Genomic DNA, 12,832 nt, shown 5'->3' with positions numbered 1-12,832 from the left:
TTTGAATCGATTTGGACCTTTAAACTGGTCCCCCGATTCGATTCAGATTCGGGCCGAATCTCCTCAGAATCAATCACCACCCAAAGCATCGCACAGCCCTAGTGTCCAGTCTCCTCCGAAGACTTCCGAGGCTGGGGACTGCACCACCTCCTTGGGAAGTCTAGCCCAGGTTCCGGTCACCCTTATTGTAAAGAAGTGCTTCCTTACAGCCAGCCTCAAACCATCCTCTAGCAGTTTATGGCCACTGCTCCATGTCCTCCCCTGGGGGGGCCCGGAACAGTTTTTTTCCCAGCTCCCAATATTCACCCCTTACATACTTGTAGACAGCCACCAATACCCCGCTCAATCTTCTCTTTCCCAGGCTGAAGAGTCCCAGATCCCCATGTCTTTCCTCATAAGGTTTGTCCTCCAGGCCCTTAATCCTTCTTGTGGCCCTGCTCTGGACCCTTTCAAGGTTCTCCACATCTTTTTTGGATGCGGGGCCCAGCACTGGACACGGTCCTCCAGCTGGGGTCTCACCAGCGCTGAGAAGAGAGAAATACAGTATCACTTTGCATACAGTAGCTAAAGATACAGGGCACTACCACCATGTGTATATCAAATAAGATATCATTAACACTCATCCATCCACAATTCTTGTGATCTAAACCTTTGAAAGAAAAATGTCATTTTGTAGTTTTCATTAATGTCCTTACTTATTGCTAATGTTTTCTACCCATATGAAAACAAATGAAGAAGTCCAAACATAGGACTCTGAGCTGAGGAAATGTGATGCTGATAAAGTAGGATTTAACAATCGGCATTACCCCCTAGTGGACAGAAAATGTTTTGCATTTACTTTGTAACTGCCATATTTCAATTGCCCAGTATCAGTAGCCTTATTCCTCCTGTGTGCTCATTTGATTAACTTTTTGGATAGCTGGCCCTGCCCTAATTATTTGCACTGTACCCTTAGCATTGAAGCCTTGATCCAGCAAAGGCAGTAAATATATGCTTCACTTTATGGGTAGTGCCATTAATTTGCATAATTTATTCACCATTAATATATTGATACACCTAATACATGCTTAAATACTTTACTCTGTGAGGGGCTGAGAAAAATATTCAGAGCTCTGCTTGGCTATGTCTGTACCTGTTGGGTTTTTTTTTCAGTAGTTAATACAAAAAAAAGTTAGGGACAGATTATTTTTAAAGATTTTTGAGTGCTATACCATTGATTTGGGCACCAAAATACATTAAAAAATGTGGTCTTTGAAACCTAAAAAGTTCTTGACAACTCCCTCTGGAAATGCTGTGCTGTGATCACTGAGCTTTTTCATGACTAATAGCATTTTGCAAACACTGTCACTCCTGGCACTTGGTTAGCTAATATTTGTCCCAATGACTTTGTTAAGGAGATGCCCTTAGTCCCATTTCTGTCTTATTGTTTGGTGAGCCCTCCAATCTCTGCAATATTCCAGTCCTATCCATCTCTTGCAGCACCTTCCTTGTAGATTCATGGCTTCATATAAAGTAGAAGAAAACATGATTTTAGCTAAATCTATTTAATTAAATAAACACCAACTTCTCTGGCATAGATGAGGCCATGTATCTGTGGGGTTCAGGTACCTCCTGCTGGTCAGAGTTGTTGGCATTCTTGTAAGCAGTATGGCTGTTAAGCACGCCAACACGCAACTCAGCCTTGGCACGGCAGAGCAACTCAGCATCTAACTGACACAATTGTAAGTCCCACCAGGATTCATAAGCCACCATTGCTCTGCCCATCTCTCCTGGCGGACTGTTGAGCATGCCTGCCAGACTGGGCTCTTCACAAACCATGGCAATCACTGCCTTTTTTTTTGAAACCCAGGCAGAGGAGAAGGCAATGGTATCAGCCCTATCTCAGTAGTTAAAACATGCACCCAGGATGTGGGAGGTTCAGATTCAATCCCCTTATCTGCCCGAGGGGATTCGAGAGCGTATTTCCTACCACACAAAGGAATGTCTAGCCAGGATGTCTTTGTCTGGGGACACTTCATGTCTTCCTCTTGAAGCTGTCCCACTTCACATAAAATCATTAAAGATTTGTTGTGGGAAAGAGATCAGAAATGAGCATGACTCCAGCCTGGTAGCTATAACACTCACCTGGGAGAGAGAGTCCTGGGTACTAGTCCCCAATAGTTGTACATTATTTCACATTAAACACAGATCAGGGACTGTAGACTCCATTCGGAGGCACCTACCACTTACCTTGTGTTATTATGGGTACTGAACTCAGGGAACCAAATTCTGCTGCAGTGCCAAGTGCTGAATGCAGTACTCGACTGTGTGGCACCCAAGTCTCTGGGATCTCAACCTTCCTGAAAATCTACTGATTCTTGAAATCTCAGTGTAGGGTTGCTTACTTGTTCTGAGATGAGGATTATCAGGCTCTCTCTTGCTCAGCCTATGTGGGGTCATTTCCCCCACCACAAAGTGTCATAATCCTTTTCCCAACATCTAGCTGTCCAAATCACAGCACACTTTGTAGACCAATATTCTCCTCTCTGGAAGGGCCCAGGGTGAGAAATGCTTTGAAGTGCACTGGCAGAGTTATGATTTCAGGAGTGGGATGCCTAGATGCCCTTGAGAACTTGTGCCATGGCCTTGAGAGAGAAAACTCAGACTTCACCATGCTGATCTCACCGGACCCATCCCCACCGTCTGGAAGTTACAACATTGAACTAGGTAGGTCACAAGCTTTATAAAGCAGGGAGTGTCTTTCACTAAGTGTTGATGTGTCACTTAGCACAACTGTGTTCTCATCTTGGTTTAGGCTTCTATGCACTGCCATGACACAAATATTAGTAACTACCTGTTAAGCCCTTGGACGTGGTTATAATCCAAGACAAATAAATTAACGAGAAGAGGGTGCCTGCACTTCTGTGTTACTGCAGGCATAAGAACGTGCCCTGCCTGCCACAGTAAGAAATGGAAAAATAGAGCAGTGTGACAAGCTTCTCCTACTAGCTGGAGGAGAGGCAAGTGCAGCAGTCAGCCGGGAAATGCCCACTTCTTTAGGGCAGCAGTTGACTCAGATCTGACAAAGGCCAGCAGTGGAAAGGCCTGCTGAGGATAAAAAAGACCGGTAGGGTCCATCACTCAAGCGCTGCCCTGCCCAGAAACATGAGAACATAATTTCAGTTTACCACCATCCCAGTTCCACGCAGCATGCTTAGCACTGCTTATCCAGGAGATTGCTGTCCCCACACCTGAAACTGCCCACAAGCACGTATATGTAGGAGGCTCCCAAACAGCAGAATTTTTGGGCACTCTTTCAGGCATTATACCACACTGAAAATGCCAGGCAGTGAGTCCCTGAGGAGTCACTGGACACAACCTGATGTTTTGACTAGGAATTGCAAATGCCTGAGGATAGGAGCTGCCTATTTATCACCAGAATAGACGCGTTAGTGGTTTTTTTCCCCATCTGTGTGCCTTCCCAAATGCTGGATTATTTCTGAAGTATACACAAAGCATACAGACTTTTCCCTCAGCCTCTTTCTGACTGATTTCCCTTCACCTATCATGAGTATTCACCTTTGTTTTAGCAAACTTAATCATTTTGATTTTTGTACAGCAGTTACGGTTTTATTTATTTTACTAAGCAGTATGATCAATAAGAAAAAAAACCCTCTCAATTATTGTACTAGATAAGGATTGCTATCTGTATTTTAGTATTGTCTGGTATAGCCTATTGTGTCTGGTGTCCTATACACAGAATTGTGACTGTTATTCTATTAATATAAAAATACAATGTAAACTCTGTGTGTACTGTGTATCCTAACATAACCTTGTCAATAATTTAATTCCGAATGATATCAGAAGGAATTCCAGATGAAGGAGGAGGAACCAGAGGTGTCTCTACAGCACCTAAAATAACTGGGTGCTGGTCCACTACATGCCACTGCAATACAAATTATAATGAATATTATTATTAACGTCATTATGTTGGGCCCAAACCTATTCTCTTTTTAGGCAATGGAAAATTCCTTCTGATAACAACAGGACTGGCCCCCTCAAAGGTGGTTTTGGGTTTTTTCAGTTGGGAAGACAAGATGGGTGAGCATGCTCTGTGAAATCCTGTGTCGTATACATCTAGGAAATTGCATAATTATTCTATTCAGTGAAACACAGCCGTTTCTTTGTGCCTGTCCACAGAAAGCAATTAAAAATAAGCATTAAGCCAGAGAAACTATTTTGCATTATATATTGATGCAATTTCTATACTGCAAGGAAAAAACATCATACAGGGAACCTTTCTGTTGATCTTTACAGTTTCATGTGCTTACATGCTAAAGATCACAGTAAGGCTCTTAGGCCTGAGCTACAGGCAGTTTTTGTGCTTGTGTAACTATTTTCATTAGGGGTGTAATCTTAACTTCACACGGGAGTACACTTTACCTGATAAGCACCTTCATACCATCAAAATTGCATCTACTTCAAATGGTCTCTACCACTTCCATTGTGGTATAGTTAGAGCAGTTCTACCTGTGTAGAAAAAGTCTTCTTGTGCGTCTGTGTTAACATACACATACATGCGTGCGACAATGAGGCCAGACCCATCCTGGGCGTAATTCCACCGAAGACACGCTGGGAATAACTGTAGCCCAGTATTTTTGACAACTGAACGTTCCCTTACTCAAATTTTCTCACAAGCTGGTGAATTGTGTCAAAAACCTGATTTTTTTTTTTTTTAAGTAAGCTAAATAACTTGAAAAATCATGTGGCTGAGCCAAATTGTGCTTTAATTTTTAAGATTTAAGCAAACCACAAAGACACACCCAGTTAGCAAAGTCTGGAGACAATAAGATGTAAAGCAATCCTCCTCCTGACCTCACATTAACACAGAAATCACCCTACAGCATGCAAGTGTCAGCCAACAATGGCACCTAGTTATTTCCTGTCAGCTGGTCCCTTTGATCTAACCTGATCCTTCTTCACTTTATTAAAAATGTTCTAATCTTTTGTCTTTGATCTCCCTGTAGGACTCTTCAAAGAGCTTCAAATTAGCAAACATGCAAACAAAAAAAATGTATATAGTGCCCTGAATCTGTAAGAAACAATGAGGTTGAGTAGCCGCTTCCTTCCTCAACACACAGGTTTAATTGTGGGTAGATTTTTAAAGCTGAAAGATGCCATAGTTATCAATTGTTTATTGGAATTAGGGTGGACGACACAGTTCCAGCTTTTTACTATGGGGTGGTTTGCTCTGAAGGTGTAACAAGGCAGCCCAGCAGGGCTAGCAAAAAAGCCATGTGCATACTTCATTCACCATGCCAGATGAAAGGATTATGTCACATTCAAGAGCAACAAAGAGCTCTGTTTAAGTTTGTACCAGCCTGGAACAGTGGGGCAGCCGTTAAAGACCACCAAGGTTTTAAATAAAACCGGACACTTTTAAGTTTCTTATAGCTTTCCTTGCAGATAAATCCATCCAACATGAAGGGAATGTCAATATCAGCTGGGAATAGGATTCTTGTGGGTTTAGAAAAGGGAAAAAAGTTTCCTTTAACATGGCATTTTTTTTCCTGAATAAAGTCCCTATCCATCAAAGTTAATTTTATTTCCATATAAATGTTGCTTTATCCTAGATTCATATTTACTTTGCTTTAGCCTGTTAAATAAGATAAATACTCCTGGTGAAATGTAGAATTAAGTGTCAGCACTGGCTCCCTCATAGTAGAATTTAATATCTAGAATCATAGCTCTCCAATGGTTTTCATTTTACCCCCAAATTTAGTGTCTCCTTGTTTTGTTGAACATCACTTGCATCTGAAATAAAGTTATAACTAGGTTAGAAAAAAAGTAATGTACACAAGGAACTCTTGCAGCATTTTAAGTTTCCTGCCTGAATAACATGCGTGTCTGCCTCATTTCGGGTCTTTGTTATACATCATATTCCATGTTCTGACCTTGGCAGAAGGAAAGGTACGTCTACAGCCAGGCATTAGCTCAGTTTTTCCAGGATGGTTCAAAATACATTCTCGGTAGATGCTGAGTTTCCAGGCCACAGGAATTCTCTTGTGATTGCTGTTAATAACCAAGGACCCTATCCAATGCCTATTGAAGTCAATGGAACTCTTTCCATTGATGTCAGTGGGAGCTGGAGCAGGTCCCAGATGAACAGAGTTAAGAATCACTAAGCAATTCACAGAAATAAAAGGTTCTCCATCCAGTGCTGGCCTCAAGGAATGCTTTGGCCTCTGATGCCTTGCCCTGCTCATGCTGGTAAGCCTCCCAGCTTTCTCTCTCAGCTCAGGAATGTTGTGACTATTCAGATGGTGGGGTCTGACTACTAATGGCTGCAGAGCTACATTGTGACTTATGCTTTCTGCCACAGACTGGGCATACATGTTGCTGTTGATCAGGGGAGGTGTATACCAATTGATCCCCTGCCGTTGATCAGGGGAGATGAATACCAGCACAAGTTATTCTGTGATGAGTCAAGAGTCCTACCATGTGCCCATACATAGGAGTAAGAGGAGCTAAGAAGTCCCTACCATGCTCTGACATGGACTTCATGCACTGCTAGACACTGCAGATAGGAGAGAGAAGAACAGCTGTGCAGGGACAGGTGGGGAGTGAACAGGCAGAAGCAGAGAGTTAATACTGTCTTAACTCCATTCCTCCCTCAACAATTAGCCTGCAGAGCAAGAAAATAAAGGGGGTAAGAAATCTCAGATGCCAAAAGAGCTGGTGCATATAACTTCTTCAGAGCAGAGGGGACCTACTAGTCTCTCATATTAACAGCTTTACTCTGGGGTAGTACAGCTCTGCACGGCTTCTTGCTCTGGATGGGTTGCGAGGATAATGAATCCACAATTCAGTGTTGTGACATTTTGGTGTTTGAGGACCAGATGATGATTATTCACTCTGAATAGGATTTTCCAGCATACATAGTTCCTTTGGAGCAAATCAGCCTCCCCATCCAAACCCTCTACGAAGTCAATGCCACAATCTTTTAGTGGTTTATTTTTATGCATATAAGAATTTACTTGAAAAAACTAAAAGGTAAGAAATGTATAATGAAATAGATGCAAAGACCTGTAAAATGACACACGGCTTGAGGATTTTTATGGGTGTGAGTGTAGTTCTTATATGGACTTCTGATGCAGTCTTAAAGTGCTAAGTGCTGCTGGCAGACAAGGTTCTTTGTGATAGCTTTTATTAAACCAACTAAGTAGTTGAAAAATTGTTCTTTGAGAGCTTTTGGGCAAAGAACATTTTTTCCAACTATTTAGTTGGTCTAATAAAAGATATCACATTTGCCAAAAGAACCTTGTCTGCTTATGTCCTTAGACAACACAGTTGCAACCAACAACCCCAAAGTGCTGCTGGCACAGTGGGGACACTGATTGCTCCAGGAGTCCATGCCAAGACCTAAGACCAACTGAGACGCTGCTGCTTTTCAGAAACGTTGTTTGGAATCTGTGCTAAAGTATCGTACTCAAGATTTGTACTGACCCACGCCAGGAGTTCTCACTTACATTGTCCAGAGGTATTGTGAACCTGCTCTCAGCTGACTCATGCCAAAGCAGTGCTGCTCTATAGTTCAGAGACATGCAGAAACTCTGAGAAAAGAACTGGAGTTGTTGCCATAGACTATTTAAAGTACAGCAGAACTCAGTACATCTTAGAAAACAGGCCTTCATAACAAGGTAGATCTGACTTTTAGATATTGCCTCTTAACACAGTGTATTGGCTTTATACTAGGAACAGCAGAAGTGAAGTAGTGCTGGAGAGTTCCTATTTCACACGCTCTCTGAAGCGCACAGACCCTAGATAGATTCCTGCACACTGAGGAACACTGTCAGTTCTTACACACTTCTTGATTTTCATTGCCTTGTCTTGACCTCCTGAATCTGCATTGCAGCCTACCTCCAAATCCAAACTAACAATTCACTCCTGACCCCTTGAGCCTCCTCCATAGTTTCAGGGGTTGAGTGGACAGTGACTAAAATCCACAGAGGGTCACTTCTTTTCCATCTAAGACTAGTTTCTAAAGATCTATTTTATTATCTCTTGGGAAAACCACAGACTACAGTTCTGATAGGCATTCAGAAATGTGCATGCCATTTAAAGCTTTCAGAAGCCACCTATGCACCTTGGATTTCACAAAATGGCTGGGGATGATTTGAGAACAGACTAAAAATCTCTCCAGTACTTCAACTTTTGGCAAAGCGTGGAACATTACAAGGAAAGCGTCCTGTCAAAATGCTGTTTCTCTTCAGTCAGTACCCCCAAAGTATAGAGGTACCCCAGAAGGAAAAAGACCGGATCAATGGAGAGCACAATTATCTCCGTATTTTCATTCCTCAAGAGAGGATTGGCTCAGAGTCTGTATAGATTATTGGGTCAACTTTTAATTTTATGTAACTTAATTTTACCAACTCTACTCATTGTGAAACTAATAATATTTTTAGGGAAGAAAGGATTCACAGAGTACACTAACTTGTCAGCTTACCTGCTGAACAAAACACCCATATTGAGTTTTATTTTTGGCAACCATTAAGTTCAACTAATCCTATCAATTCTGTGTAAACAACATTGCATCTTATTTCTGATAGCCTATGTTTTCCAAAAGAAATTATGACTCACATGTTCTTCTCTCTGATATGACATTATCCAGCCCAGCTCAGGACAAGAGACGCATTGTCCAGCATCTTAATGTAACTTCACAAAACTAGGGCTCTGTCAGACATTAATGCCTTAGGTTTCATTAGTCTACTGTAGCAATCTATCTAGCAGAAGTCTCCCCACATTCGATTTCCTTCCCCTAGGAATAACCCCTGGAACTGTGTGAGCTGAAGGACTTCTAAATTTTAAACAGTAGGATTTCTTCATTCTTCCAGGCAGAATGAATGAATAAGGCTAAACAATACACCATTTATTTAAATGATTTATATAAATTCATGGCTCAGCTGTCTCTAACTTCTCAGACTGCAGGTTCATAATTACTTTTTGGTCTTCCAAAAAACAGTGGCAGATTCAGCTCAAGCTGTCTGTCTAGCCTGGGGAATTTTGCTCAGATAAGCTCCCTCCAAGCAGTCTGAGCTCAGGCCATTAAGATCATTGAAGTCTGCTATGACTAGAATGTAATTCTGTCAGAATTCTGTATTTATTGCTTCAAAGTTTGAAGAATATAATAACCCTAGTTATTTCAGATCACTAGAAGTTGTGCCAAAGGGGATCAGTTATTGATAATTCCAGCCAAATTTTCAGTAAACATAAGAACATATCTTCACTCTAATCACAGCTTTTAATGTCAGTCTTTTTTAGACCTATTATGATACAAACATATTTCCCCTTTAATCTCACACCTTCAGCCTGTACACTAAGTCTGGCAGGAATGCAGGATGAACCTTGCTTTATTTCCCTTAGGGATATTAAGCTATTCCCTTTTAAGGAAATATATTGCCACAAACTTTTACATTTCTTCATATTAGAATTTTGATTTGGAAAAAGGTGCCAAGGTTTTACGGCAAAATTACCATCCTGCATCACTTAGAGAGCCTCACTGTTTTAACACCACAATCCGTTCAATGCTTGTGGTCCTTCTATATTTAACTTTCAGCTCTGCCATTCAACCTTAATACGTGTCAAAGTTAAACATATGACTAACTGGCTGAAGACCTATGTAATCATAACGAACATTTAGCACAATGCAAACCATCAAGATAAACTGACTTAATCCACTAACTACATTGGATTTTCTCACTACTGAAAACCTGACATTTTTAATAGGCACAGCACTAAGACAGAGGTCTAATCTTCCGAGAGACTTGATTTCTCAAAACAATACTAACAGCAATCATCAAGGCTTCAGTAATTTCTTGGATATCAGGCATTTTAGATAATGCAAAGATCTAAAACATTCAACCTGTTTGTTACCTCATCTGGAAAATGGCTCTGAGGCAATGCTAACAACCTCAAGGAGATGGAATATGGATCCGCCATGGACCCGTAGCAGATTTGGATCTGATATAACCCTAGGAGATTTCTAGAGTCCACTGAATTGAGGCCAGGTGCCTCCAAATGCTCCCAGGACATTGTATCCTTTGATATATCCCCAACCACAAAATTAATGATGTAAAATTGCTTTTGGGACCCTACAGAAAGGGCATGGAACCACCCCGACACAAACCATTCTAAGCATATTTATCTTTTTCTTAGCATCTCATGTTAGTGAGCAATGTTAGGGTGAAAGGACCAAAAAGTAGAGAGAGATGAATGCAGGAATCTGGGCTTCACTTTCTCGTATAACTTCCAGCACAATTCTTAGCATACAGAGGACCGGGCTGTTGAAATACAGAGGGATTGCCTTCATCAGTACATGCAGCTGGCCCTTGGATCGGCAAAGTAGTGTATGTGCAGGCAAGGGAGGCTCTAGCAGCTGGCAAAGACAGTCTGAAGGGCTGGTCCCCACTAACAATGGGGGCAGATAAGAGGTATCAGAGCTCTTGGTGCTTTTGGAGAAGGCACCTATAAAGTAGGGCACTTCCCCTCCACAGCAGAGTGAAATAGCCAAACATTACCATTGCCACTGGGGAACACAAGACAGAGAATTAAATTATTTTTCCAAGGTCACACTGGAGTTGGTTAAGCCAGGCTTGGTTCTGTTTCAAACCTGCATTGCTGGAACATGCTTTTCTCTGTCTTCCTGCCACTGGGTATCTGATACAGCAACAAAATAATCTCCCTTTAAAAAAACTGTATCATCCTATACATGTAAAAGTCCTTATTTGCTTTTTGTTTACATAAGCATCAATGCACTAGGTGCATGCAGAGATGCAATAATACTGTTGAGCTTTCTGGAGCTTGCTATATTCATTTCAGTGGTGCAAGCCTCTCACTTTGCAGTCAAAATCAGTGCTTCTTTGGGTTGATAAATCAGTTGGCAGCCCTCATTTTCCACCTTCTGACTGGGTTGATGCCCATTGACAGAGGGAAGTAGTTAGCTGTGTTAGTCTTAAGTCAAGCGAAAGGCAGGGTAGGATTTGCACTTTATCAGCTAACTAGAGTTATATACATAGCACAAGCTTTTGTGCATTGGAACTTATTCCATCAGATGCTTCACTTTCTCAGCATCTGATGATGAAGTAAGCTCCAGCTCATGAAAGCCTGTGTTTTATAGATAGGTCTGTAATTTAGTCTATTAGCAGCAAATCTGTCCTGCCTCCTCCTCAATGTCCACTGCCAAGTTCCAAGCTTTCTCTATCAGCACCCTCTGCACTACAAACAACCGGTCGGTTTTCATCTCATAGAAGTCATGGTAGAAACCTGTGGTCCATTTATGTAAGAGGCAATAGATTCCATTACTCAGCTTATGCAGAGACAGGGGTTATCTCTTTTTCTTAAGTCACATGCGTACAAAACCATCAATCACTTCAAATCAATAAGCTAAGTATTTTGCCTGCCTATGCCCCCCAACCTCAAGCAACCCAAATAAAGTCAGTGGGTTGTATGGATACATGACAACAAAGAACCTGCTTCACAAATTTGCAAACCTGTATATTCAATTACCCTTCTCTACACCTATTTCCCAGATAATTAAACTCCAGATGTGCCCTTCCAACTTCTTCTGCAGTCACTTAACAGGCAATAAAACCAGCAGTGACAGGGGCTATTTCTTAATTAAATCACATATTTGTAGAGTGTTAATATTCTTAATTCCGGTTTTCCAATAAAAAAAATTAACAAAATCATCTGCTTCCTCACCAAGTAACATTAAAGCTACAGGCCCATGTAAGAGCTGAGTAATAAACCAGAAGGATTATGGCTATTTTTGCATCTGTTCTCTTTTAGTTCCATTCTGCATACCAGCAGGAAACTGGTCCTTTTGGCAGTGAATAGCCTGTGCTATGGTTATCAGGTGTCCTCTTGTAGCAAACTTTTTTTAAAATGTATTTATAAAAATGCCTAATACCACAAAAGCCATTAACGGATAGCCATTCTCTAGAAAAGGAAATGCATAGAAGCTTGTTACAAAGTTTGGTAGAAATTGTGCAAATCAGGGAGTAGAGAAGAACAAGCTCATTATTCAAACCAAGTACCAACTGACATTATTTAAACCAAGAAGGCCTCCATTTTCCAGACAGAAAAATTTCCCAATGGTGAAAGTTGATGATAATTCCAATTGCCTGCAATCCAATTCTTCTACTTGCAATATAGAAAGCTGATCTGCATGGCTATTAAAAAGTTGAGCTCAAGTCTGTGGAAGAACAAAAAGACAATTTATCCTGCAGGTCCAATTTCCTTCTTGTGGAGCAGAAATCTACACCAGATGCTGTATGTAACTGCACACATCAGGGAGTAGTCATCCTCACACCCTGGTGGGTCTGATTATGAAAAAATAAATTTTAGAGTCCAGATTCATTTACTAGGAAATGGAAAAGGCATCAAATGAAAACTCCCTAAATATCTCCATCAGTTGAGTTTACCAATGGTCACCACGCACAGTCCTGCCAACTTTTACTGGTATAAATATTTGTTGAAACCAGTGAACAGAGGTTTGCAAATATCAAGCCCCAAGGGATTTTTAATTAAGATTCATAGATGTTAGGGTCGGAAGGGACCTCAGACTCAGGACTCTTTATCTGTGACAAGTTATTTTCATATTAAAACCTAAGTACAAGCACACTTCCCATCGTTGGAGCTGGACTTGGCACCTCCGTCTAAAAGCACAACTATCTCAGTGGCCATTGCATATTTTTTAAGGAACGCATCCTCCCAAGTGCATGCAAGAGCATATGAGAGAGACATCTTATCACCAGTATGCTATCGGGTGATGGAGAAATGTACTACACGTACA

The sequence above is a fragment of the Crocodylus porosus genome, unplaced genomic scaffold (genome assembly GCF_001723895.1).
Source record: "Crocodylus porosus isolate Cpor-Errol unplaced genomic scaffold, CroPor_comp1, whole genome shotgun sequence".
NCBI lineage: Eukaryota > Metazoa > Chordata > Crocodylia > Crocodylidae > Crocodylus > Crocodylus porosus.
Note: the sequence above shows the minus strand (reverse complement) of the source record.